Genomic DNA, 12,356 nt, shown 5'->3' on the forward strand with positions numbered 1-12,356 from the left:
ACTTGTCTTTTACCCTTGATAGTTTGAGAAAAAAGTAATTCAGTGGGGTTAGATATGGCATCCGAGAGATGATTCTGGAAAGGTGGGCCAGGGCCATGTTTATGTGGACCCTCCAATGCCTCAGAGTTCACACTTGTTTCAGTGGGCAACAGGACTAGTAAGGTTTAGAGGGACTGTTAACCGAAGGTGAGTGGACTTTGCACATTTTATGGTATTTTTTTTTCCCAGTAGGCATGTGCTTATTCTTTCTTTTCTAATTAAAAGTTCTGTTTGGTTTTTTAAGTTAAGAGGAGAGACTGGAACTGCTCAGTGTTTCACAAAGATAACTGTTTGTATTTGATAAGAGTTTCGTTAAACAAAGGAATTTGCACTTATCAAAACATAAAGCATTGAAAACACTGAGCACATACTCTGTGACCAGAATGCGTGTGACTTGTTGAGATAAGCCACACCGGGTAATCAGATGAGTCTCCTTTCTTCTTGGGCACCCTCATATAATTAAGGCACAAACGAAAGAGAAAACACTTTTTCTGATCTCTCAGTTCGGGTCATCTCCTCTGCCTTCCATCATCACCGCCTAACAATCCTACACCTGGCAGGGTGGGAAAACGGTTTAATAATCTCTTCCCTTTGGGAGGCGTTTGACAGCTCAGAAAGCAGGGCCTTTACTCAGGCTCAGAGACACACAAAAACCTTTCACGTTTTCCTTTCAGCTTCGCAGCCCCGTCCTTCTCCACCTGCACGGGCACCCACTGAAGCACAGGACCCTTCTGCCAAGCCATGAGCCTTCTCAGGCCCCTGCCGCCCGCCTCGCCTGAGGCTGCGCTTCTGAAAAGCACGCGGCCCTGGCCTGCGCACCACCCAGTCTGGAGGCGACGCCCCTGCACGAAGGAGGCAGGCCTAGGGGCTCGGGACCCAGGGCGACACTCAATTTTCTAACAGGAGCCACAGCCCAGAAGCTGAGAAGCCTTCCGGCCGATCTGTGGCCCTGAGGTCGCCCTTGGAGGGCGAGTGAGAACCCCCCAGGCGTTCCGGAGGTGGCGCCCAGCCCGAACCCAGCGCCCGCCCCGGCCCCCCGAGTCAGGTCTTTGCCCCGCCTCTCGGCCCCGCGGCCTGGCCGGCAAGCAGGGCTGTAGTCACGGGGCGGCGCGGAGGGCCCCAGCCCGGTCAGGGGTGTGGCCGCCGCCACCGTAAGGCTAGGCCGCGAGCTTAGTCCTGGGAGCCGCCTCCGTCGCCGCCGTCAGAGCCGCCCTATCAGGTGTGTTTGCAGCCGAACTGGCAGTGCCCGCGGGCGGCTGGGCCGAGGCTCCTACCCGCGGCGGTCGGGCGGGCTGAGGCTGGAGCAGGCCAGGGGCGGGGGCAGAGGGGGACAGACTGCCAGCATCGCTCATTCGGGGGCGTGACGGGAGGACCCGGCTGGGGAGCGACGGGTTGGGAGCCTGTGGCTGCCCCTTCGGTGACAGTGGAGTCACCGAGCCTAGAAATGGGGAAGCTGTGACGTGGGGGTGGTGGAGGATGCTGCGGGACAGCAGCGAGCACGGCCCTCAGCCGTCCTTCCCAACACGGTTTCACTTCCCCTCAGCTCCAGGGCTCAGCCCCAAGCCGCCCCCTTCATCCCCCATCTGCAAACAATCCTGGTCCCCCTGAGCCTCCAATATGCCTTATGCAGTTCTTTTGGGGTTCCTTTCGCATTTTACCGTGTACTTTCGCTTTTGATGCGTCTAGTTTCTGCTACTGGACTCTCCTAGAATCGAAGTTCCATGAGGGCAAAGTCCCATCTGACTTAGGACTCAGAGCTACTCAATAAGTAATTGAATGAGTACCTATGCCGTAGAACTGAGTGAATTAACAAATGAGTAAGTGAATAAATGAGTGCATAGGAGATACAGCTGAATGAATCAGTGCATGAGTGAAAATAAAGGTGTGTGAAGTGGAAGCAGTGGAGACGCAGGCTTACAACTCCTGTTTTTTGATAGCTTTCCAAAAAGTTGTGTGAATGTCGCACTTTTGCAAATGGAGGCATTCTGATTGGGACCACTTAAAAAGAGTTCTATGCTGTTCAAATAGTCTCTGGAAACGCCCCCTGGTATTTCCATTTTTGTTGGACTTGGCTATATGTGTTTGCTTAAAACAAAATATGCCTAGGTTTTTTCTTGCTTGTGTTTTGTTCACTTCTACTTTGGACGTTTAAAGAATCATTGTCACTGTAATATTATTTCATGTATTTCTTAAAGATAAGGGTGACTCTGAAGGCAGAACCATATGACTCTGACTTGTTTGTAAAACCAGGCTTTTCTTTTGAATTCAGAGTTGTTAAGAATCTTGTCTGTTTTCCTGAGACAGATGCTGGCTGATTTGCAGGTGACTGAAGAAGGCTACATAAGGCCCAGAAAGACACTTATTTGTTTGTAAACAAATAGGCTTAGCACATAGCTTTAATACAGTTGGTCACTGCATCCGTTCTTACTTGCCAGGTCCAGGTTCCAGAAGAGCTGGATGACCTTGGACTTGCCACTTGATCTCTTTAGGTTTTAATTTCTTAATCTCCAAAATGAAGATGTTTAGCTAGGAACCCTGCCTGAGTTAAACCTCTGGGATTCTTTTGTATCAGGGTTAGAAGGTGAAATTACAGATGATTTCATGGAGTTCTGCTTACTTCACCTCCCATAGCATTTTGTCTCTGCTCTCTTCTCTGCTGTTTACAGCTCATTTCCTTTCTTCTCCACATCTGCAACAAGAAAGCCTGGGAGCTCAAGATAAGTGTAATAAACCCTAGGCTGGTGGGGAGAAAGGAGGGTAAGATTTTCTTCTACATTGTCACAGGCTCTGGTCCTGGGTCTGACTTTTTTCCAGTGCAACCCAGTCTGACAATGCCATATATTCCCAGTATATCTGGGGAACTGCATCACTATTTCTTCGCATGCATTTGAGATTAGTTATCATAGATCACATTTTGGAGCTGGAAGGACCTTGGAGATTTTTTAAAGGCACTTCAAAAGTCATTATACATACATATTTAAATATTTTTGCATGCTACATTTAACAAACACAAAGTTCCAAATGTGTTAAGCAAAATGAAATTAATGTTACCTACTTCAGTGAATTCAAGTTTATAAGGAGAAGTGGAATACACATGTTGCTTGGTGAAAAGGGCCAACTTTCTCACACTGTTTTCCCAATGAGGTCATGTGTCATACAGGCATGGAATGTTACAAAGCTGATATTTATGGGGCACTGACCATACACCAGGCACTGTTATATTTAACCTTTTTACTTATATTGCCCCATTTAATCATCACTATATATCTAAGAGCTAGATACTATGGTAAGTCCTATTTGATCTTCTTAACTAGAAACAGTACATGGAAAATGGGAGAGTTAGGACTCAAAACTCAAGCAGATGGAAACAGGGTTTCTCCCAGAAACAAGACAATCCTGCCAGGAAAAACTGTGTGACTTTGAAGAATGTGGTCTCTGTGTGTGTTCAAGCATATATACAAACCCTGGGTTATTTGGGTAAATGAATTTAGAATGAGAGCACAGGATGAAATGATGAAGACTGAATTGTAGGGGAGTTGGTTGTTTTATCATTTTGAAAATTATTGAATTCCATTGAGATTCCAGGAGACTCTGATACTTTGACCTAGGTGCCCATGCATCTTAATTTTAAATGTGTTCAGACTTACCAATTTAGGGAATATAAAATGAGTGACATCGACAGCTGCCATCAGTGAATGGCACTTAAGGGCTTTGAACCATGAGTGCCAAGCAGTGTTGTTTCTTGGACTAGCTTTGTGCCCTTGGTAAGGCACTGCCTCCCAACCTCTTTCTTTATAAGACCAACAACCCCTAGTATAGACAAAGAACAATGCCTACATCTGTGTAATCCAGAGACAAGAATGCAGGATGGGTTTCCAGAACCCTTATAATTAATTGATGAGAGCAAAAGACGAAAAGAGAGGCCCATAAAATAAGTGGGAAATTATTTTGTTTCTTTTTCGTCAGCCAAGTTTAGCCCCATGGAAAGCAGAGACCAGTTGTGGCTGCCTGAAAAACTAAGAGCTGATGCCAGTTTGATTTAGCTCAGGAGGCTGAAACTTTCTGCCCCGAAGGCTGGTGTGATGGAATAGACCTTCCCATTGCTCACAATATTATGAAAAAAACATTAAAGCAACAATTTTTATTACTTGCCCTGCAGCTAGAGCTTTAAAATGTACTTTCTTCTCCCCTACCCTCCCTAAACCACTTAGGTTTTAAAAACAAACAACCCATTCATGTGTTTGTTACAGTCACATTATTAGTTCTTTCTCTTTATTCCTGGGCCCTTTTCTTTAATGCAGCAAAGTATTTGGAGGGATGTACTTGTGGATCTGTGGAATTTTACTTTAGTTATTTTATTCAGAAAATATTAATTTCAATAACCATTTATTGAGTGTATACTATGTGACAGATAAAGATGAATGAGAACAAATCTAAATAGGAGAGTGACCCATCTGCAAACAATTGCACCACAGGGTAATGTGGAAGTAGTGGCCACTCACTCTTCCAGGAAAGAGGTATGATTGGAACTCAGGAAGACTTTGCAGAGAAGGTGAATTTTGAACTGTGTTTTAAAGCCTAAAGACCAAGCAGAGGGAGAAGGGTATTCCAAGAATGGAGAACAACAAGAGCAAGGAAAAGGAGGCAAGTATGAACATGGCATTCTTCAGGAGATGGGAGTTCAGTGTGGCTGTGGTAGGGAGGTGTGGTAAGGTTAGGGCCAGACAGTGATGGTCCTTGAATGTCATGTTATTTAAACTTTATCACAGTCTAGATAATCCTTTTCAGCATTATTTTTGTTTTGTTTTGTTTTGTTTTGAGACAAGGCCTCTCTCTGTCACCCAGGCTGGAGTGCCGTGGCAAGATCTCACTGCGACTTCCGCCTCCCGGTTCAGGTGATTCTCCTGCCTCAGCCTCCCAAGTAGCTGGGACTACAGGCGCACACCACTACAGCCTGGCTAATTTTTTTATTTTTAGTAGAGACGGGACTTTGCCATGTGGGCCAGGTTGATCTCGACCTTCTGGCTTCAAGCTATCTGCCTGCCTTGGCCTCCCAAAGTGTTGGGATTACAGGCATGAGCCACCGTGCCTGGCTCTTTTCAGCATTTTTAAGCTGAATTTTAAACAGAGGAATGATATGATTGGATTTTCCTTAGAAAATAGCCAAAGTAATAATGTTTCAGAAGAACTGGGGAAGGAAGAGCCAGAAGGCCACAGGAAAATGAAGATGCTATTGCCATAGGTCTAATGAAATAGGATAAGGATCTAAACTAAGATAGGTTTGAGAGACTATTTGAAGACAGAGCAGGATTAATGACTAGCTGGATATGGGAAATATGTTTGAAAATAATCTGAGGTTTTGGAATTGCTTAACTGGGTGAGTGGAGATGCCACTAATGAGGGTAAGAAATATAAGGTGAGGAAGAAGTTTCGGGAGAAAGACGGTGAGTGAGCAGAGGTAGCTGTGGAACATCTGGGTGGAGATCCCAGGATATAGCCTTTTCTGTAGCTGTGCTGTGATGTCACACAGTCAAGACCTTGGCCAAACATTACAATAGGGCCTCAGTCTAAAAAGACACATCAATTTAATAACTCACTTAAAAAATACATCATGCTTATCTAATGACCATTACATTATATTTCAGGCAAGTTCTTAGAGAACTCTGATTCTTATGTAAGTGCCAGTGAAGGAAAAAAGATTGGAGACTCAAACAATGAGGAGTTATTATAAGCTGCCAGGAGAAACTGAAAAAGAGAAATACAGACCAGAGTCATTCAAAGGAACAAAGATAAGGAAATGGCAGGAGTGTTGCAGAAAGCAGTGGTTTCTGAAGACACAGGTATAGGCAGATATGAAATACAGAGAAGAAATTTGAGCTGGCACTTCCAAATAACTGTACTTCTTTAATGGTAAGATATCGCAAGCTTTGATTCCTCATCTTATTCAGTTTGTCAGGAAGAGACAAACAGGTGTGGGTGCTGGGCAGAGGGCTTGATCTCATTTTGCAGAGAAAGTGTTTGGAGACTTTGAACTAAGCAAAGAGTAACAGGGAAAATAAGATAAAAATGAAAAGGGTAATGATTCGGAGAAATTTTTCAGAGAATTTAAGGAATTCTATGACAAACAGGTGTTAAAGAAAAAGGCAGATCAACGCAGTGTTCTCTTGATATAGTGGTATTAGACTTCACTGGAAAAAAGATTCGCATAGCGCCTTATATTTAAAAAGCAATTTTATATTTGATTGTTACAAGAACCTAGGAAGCAGGTGCAGCCAGGCATTATTATCTTTCTTTATAAACTTAAAATCTGGCATGAAGGAGGCTGCAGTTTGTTTCATGGCTCAGATGGCTCAGATCCCGTGGCTGGCAGGGACTCAGAGCCTTCTGACTTTGGGTCCATTGCTTTGTCCATTGTATCAATGCCTTGCCTTACCTTGGAACCTTGGCCTTCGGCAGTGTGCCTCCTTCCCTTATCATATCATAACACATAAATGTAAAAGTAAAGCAGATGGTATTTGAAGACCAAAAGAGCCAAGATCTCTGGGGAGACAGGCAGTGATGTGAAAGTATCCTTAGCACTGATTATGCTATATACAATAGGGATGTTCATGAAGAGTTGTGCATAGAGTGTTATCTACGTAAATCAAATGACACTTTCAGTGCAGTAGGGGAGTCCACAATATCCAAAGTGTTATGATTAAATTTTTTATGAGGCAAATAATCCCTTTATAAAATGAACAATCAGTCACTCCTTGATATATTATCTGAATAAATCCAGATTTTCAAATATGGGGTTGACTTAAAGCAAGATACATCTCCAGTAGCCTACATCTATATTTATCATATATGAAGATTTTTCTGACTTGGGTATTGAATATGAAGATGGGGATCTGGAGCTGGATCCTCTAATTGTTAGAGACCTTTTAAAATACAATGGACATCATGACTTGCAGCTAAATCCATTCAGCTACCTTTACTGTTTACCAAGCACCTAACAGGTACGCCATTGGATGGGGCAAAACTCAGCTGGGAAATGGAGAGAGAAGCCCAGCGCTGGCACTGCCTTGAGTCTGACAGTTAGACCACAAGAAAGTCATAAATGTAAATTCACCAATATAGTGAGCCAGGGTAAGAAAACTAGAAACTCTTATGGTCCTTGAATTCTACATCAGTATTAAAATGAAACCAAGTATATTTCAAAGCAAAGACCGTTATATTAGACCCAGAGTTTTTCTGTACTGACAAAAGATAATCTTTGTAAGGAAGAAGAGGTAGTTGTGACTCTTTATGCATCAAACATTTAAAAATGCATATCTTTAAAACATATAAAACTAATGATTAGAACTATGAGAAATAAGCGAAGCTATTTGTAGGACACTTTAGATCTGTTGTTTTACATGACAAATCAAGTAGACAAAGTCAAATGGTAATACACAAGATTTGAATAATATAACTAATGAGGTTGAATAATATAATTTATGAGTGAATAGGGATATGGAACATTTAATAGTATATTTTATTATTAATCAAAAAATTATGTATGAATATATATGTACATGATATATATTGGGATATATATGGGGTATATGTATGTATATATGTCTCCTTTTTTGCATTAATAAGTTCTTTTTTATTTTACTGTAAATTGGCAAATTATGGTTGTATATATTTATGAAATACAAAGTAATGTTGATATATGTCATAATACAACCTTCCATACAATGTGGAATGATTAAATCAAGCTAATAAACATACCCATCACCTTAAATACTTATCATTTTTGTGGTGAAAATATTTGAAATTTGCTCTCTTAGCAATTTTGAAATATACAACACAGTATAATTAACTATAGTCATCATGCTGACAATATAATCTCAAAAAATTTATTCCTCTTGTTTAATTGAAACTTTGAACCCTTTGGCGTTCCTCATTTTCCCCAACCCCTCAGACTTTGGTAAGCACCATTCTACTCTACGCTTCTTAGTTCTGTTGTTTTAGATTCCACGTAGAAGTGAGATCATGTGGTATTTGTCTTTCTGTGCCTATGTCTGGCTTATTGCATTTAGCATAATGTCCTGCAGCTTCATCCATGTTGTCACAAATGACAGAATTTCCTCATTTTTAAAGGCAGAATAGTATTTCATTGTGCATATATACCACCTATTCTTTAGCCATTTATCTGTTGATGGACACTTCGGTTGATTCTATAATTTGGCTATTGTGAATAGTGCTGCAGTGAACATGGGATTGCATATATCTCTTTAATATAATTATTTCAAATCTTTGGCTATGTACTTAGAAGTGGGATTGGTGGATCATATGATAGTTCTATCTTTAGTTTTTTTGAGGACCCTCCATGAAGTTTTCTGTAATGGCTATACTAATTTACATTCCCATCAACAATGTATAAGAGTTTCCTTTACTTCACATTGTCATCAGAATTTTTGTTTGTTTGTTTGAGACGGAGTCTTGCTCTGTCGCCCAAGCTGGAGTGCAGTGGCGCCATCTCGGCTCACTGCAAGCTCCGCCTCCCGGGTTCACGCCATTCTCCTGCCTCAGCCTCCTGAGTAGCTGGGACTACAGGTGCCCGCCACCATGCCCGGCTAATTTTTTTTGTATTTTTAGTAGAGACAGGGTTTCACTTTGTTAGCCAGGATTGTCTCAATCTCCTGACCTCGTGATCCGCCCGCCTCAGCCTCCCAAAGTCCTGGGATTACAGGCCTGAGCCACCGCGCCCGGCCCCAGAATTTTGTTTTTGAGGCAGGATCTGGTTCTTTTGCTCAGGCTGGAGTACAGGGGCGTGATCTCGGCTCACTGCAACCTCTGCCTCCCAGGCTCAAGCCATCCTCCCTCCTCAGCCTCCTAGGTAACTGGGACTACAAGTGTGCCACTGGGCCTGGCTAATTTTTGTATATTTGTAGAGAAGGAGTTTCGCCATGTTGCCCAGACTGGTCTCAAACTCCTGAGCTCAAGCAATCTACTCTCCTCGGCCTCCCAAAGTGCTGGATTACAGGAGTGAGCCACAGTGGCTAGTACATTTGTCATTTTCTGTCTTTTTCATAATAGCCATTCTAACTGGGGTGAGATAGTCTCATTGCAGTTTTGATTTGCATTTCTTTGATAATTAATGATGTTGAGCATTTTTAAATATATCTGTTGGCCATTTGTATGTCTTTTGAGAATTGTCTGTTCAGGCTCTTTGTCCATTTTTTAATCAGGTTGCTTGTTTTCTTGCTATTGAGTTGTTTGAGTTCCTTATACAGTTCATCCTTGAGCAATGCGGGGCTTAGCGGTGCTGACTCCCTCTACAGTTGAAAATTCTAGTATAACTTTTGATTCCCCCAGAACTTAACTACTAATAGCCAACTGTTGACTGGAAGCCTTACCAGTAACATAAATAGCCAATTAACACATATTTTGTATGTTACATGTAATATATACTATCTGCTTACAATAGAGTAAGGTAGAGAAAAGAAAATTTTATTGAGAAAATCCTAAGGGAGAGAAAATATATTTACTATTTATTAAGTGGAAGTGAATCACCATAAAGGTCTTCACTCTTGTCATCTTTATGTTGAGTAGGCGGAGGAGGAGGAGGAAGAGAAGGGATTGGTCTTGCTGTCTTAGGGGTGGCAGAGGTGGAAGAAGCGGAGGAGGTGAAAGGGGAGGGAGGAGAGGCAGGCCCACTTGGTGTAACTTTCTGGAAATACATAATAATTTCTGTATGGCTACTTTTCTCTTTCTAAAAATGTTGTAAAGTTTATCTTAAAATGTTTCTATACAGTATCAGTCTTTCTTCTGCTATTTGCATTAGCTTCAGTGCCCATATCATAGAAGCGTTCATGTCATAAAAGAAGTCAAATGCAGTCTTAAATAATCAGAACGCTTCTGCCAGATTGTCTGATGTTAATTTGCTTTTTGGTACTTTTATATCCTCCTCATCATCATAAGGCACTGGTTCAGAAGCACTCCGTCAAGTTGTCTTCTGTCAATTCCTCTGGTGTGTAGTGTCTATTAGCTCTTGAATTTCTCCAAGATTCATATCTTGACACCTTCATTCACCACCTTTTTTCCCACTATATTTACAATCGCTTTCATTATTTCCTTGAATTGGCTTTGTCATAAACCCTGTGAAGTCATACACAACAGCTGGGCACAGTTTTCTCCTGCAGGAACTTATTGTTGGCTTGATGGCTTTCACAGCTTTTTCCATAACAATGATGGTGTCTTAATGGGGTAATCCTTCTAGGCTTTCATGATGTTCTCTCTATCGGGGTTCTCTAACATAGCACTGACATCCTTTCCATAGAGTGCTGTGTATAATGAGCCTTCAAGGTCCTTATGATCCCCTAATCTAGAGGATGATTAGAGAGGTTGCATTTGGGGGCAAGTAGGACCCTTGGATGTCTTTGATGTTGAACTCATGGGGTTCTAGGTGGCCAGGGGCATTGTCTAATATGAAAATAATTTTAAAAGGCATTCCCTTACCAGCAAGATACTTTCTGACTTCAGAGAAAAAGCATCAGTGGAACCAATCCAGAAAAATAGTTCTTGTTTAAGCCAAAAGACTGGTAGCTGATGTTTATCTTTTTCCATCAAGGCTTGGAGGTTAGCAGCTTTATAGATGACAGTCCTGACCATAAACCTGACTGCATTTGCATGAAACAGTAGTTAGCCTATGCCTTCCTACCTTAAATCTTGGTGCTCACTTCTCTTCCTTACTAATAAATGTCCTTTGTGGCTTTTTTTTTTCCCCCCAGAATACAGCATGTTCAGCTGCATTAAAACCCTGTTTAGGCAGGTATCCTTTCTCCTCAATGATTTTTTAATGGCTTTGCAATATAGTTTGATATCAGGCAGTGTGATGCCTCCAGCTTTGTTTGTTTTATTTAAGATCATCTTGGTGATTTTTTAAAATTCCCTATGAATTTTAGGGTTATTTTTTCTGTTTCCTTTTAAAATATACTTTCTGGCCATTTTTCTCTCTCTTCGTCTTCTGAAATTATGTGAAGATTAGTTCCCTTGACTGTGATTGTGTCACATAATTCTTGTAGGTTTTCTTCATCTTTTCCATTCTTTTTTCTTTTTGCTCCTCTGATGAATAATTTCAAATATTCTGTATTTAGCTCATTGATTCTGCTGCTTAATTGAGTCTGCTGTTGAAGATTTCTATTGCATTTTTCAATTAAGTCATTGTATTCTTTATCTCTTGGGTTTCTTTTTTATTGTTTCTACTTCTTCTATATTCTCGTTTTGTGTATTGTTTTTCAAATTTCATTTAATTTTATATCCATATATTCTTGTAGTTCACTGAACTGCTTTACAAGGATTTTTCTGAATCTTTTTTCTGCCACTTTATAGATCTTCATTTTTTAGTCTGTTATTGGAACTTTGTTAGTTTCTTTTGATGATTACAGATGCCCTTTGACTTACAATGGGCTTATGTCCTATTAAACCCATAGTAATTTCAAAACTTTGTAAGTAAGAAATGTGTTTAATACCCCAGTAAACCAATTGTAATGTCAAAAAATTATGAGTTGAACCATCATAAGTGCAGATGCTCCTTGACTTACAATGGGGTTATATCCTGATAAGTCCGTTATAAAGTTGTATAGTTGTAAGTTGAACCATCATAAATTGGGGACCGTCTATATTTGTAATCCTTGTGTTCTAGCATTGGTGTCTGCACATTTGAAGAGACAGCTTCCTCCTGAGTGCAGTGGTATAATGACAGCTCACTGCAGCCTTGACCTCCTGGGCTCATAAGATTCTCCCACCTCAGCCTCTTGAGTAGTTGGGACCACAGGTGTTTGCCACCATGCCTGGCTACTTTTTGTATTTTTTGTAGAGAGGGGTTTCACCATGTTGTCCAGGCTGGTCTTGAACTCCTGGGCTCAAGTGATCTACTTACCTTGGCCTCCCAAAATGCTGGAATAACAAGCATAAGCCACTGCATCCAGCCCCAACAGCTTGCTTTTCTGGTCTTTACAGGTATTCTTTGTCAGGGATTGACCTTTACTTCTTAGTCTAGGCTGTGATTCTAGTTGGGTCAGGTGGTAATGACCCCATGCAGGCAGAGCTTGCTATAGTTGGCTGGGTGCTGCCTTTGCTCTGAGGTCTGATGGGGCTGCTGGCTCGGCTCCCATGCTTCGGGGAAACCACTGGCTGAGCTCTGATATAATTTCTGATTGGACAAGGTTGTAGGGTGTACTTCCTGGCTGGGTGGTACTACTTTTTTGGTTCAACAGTTGAGCAGGGCTGCAGGCTGGACTCTGAGTTTAGGTGGAGTTGCTGCTCAGGATGGATGGGGTCTGGAG

General features: G+C 41.6%; 1 protein-coding gene across 10 annotated transcripts in view; it reads left to right on the forward strand.

Moving 5' to 3' along the window:
• The first annotated feature begins 842 nt into the window (after positions 1 to 842).
• The window catches only part of CPQ (carboxypeptidase Q), a 625,632-nt gene continuing 614,118 nt past the window's right edge, over positions 843 to 12,356 (forward strand). For 4 of the 10 annotated variants that reach the window (XR_004673002.3, XM_034966381.3, XM_055116759.2 and 1 more), the window contains exon 1: positions 887 to 1,258. The gene's annotated coding sequence lies outside the window, so the exon portion shown is untranslated. Of the gene's footprint in view, positions 1,259 to 12,356 lie in introns of all 10 variants that reach the window. The other 6 variants (XM_063606862.1, XM_063606861.1, XM_034966382.3 and 3 more) reach the window with 3 other exon arrangements.

The sequence above is a fragment of the Pan paniscus genome, chromosome 7 (genome assembly GCF_029289425.2).
Source record: "Pan paniscus chromosome 7, NHGRI_mPanPan1-v2.0_pri, whole genome shotgun sequence".
NCBI lineage: Eukaryota > Metazoa > Chordata > Mammalia > Primates > Hominidae > Pan > Pan paniscus.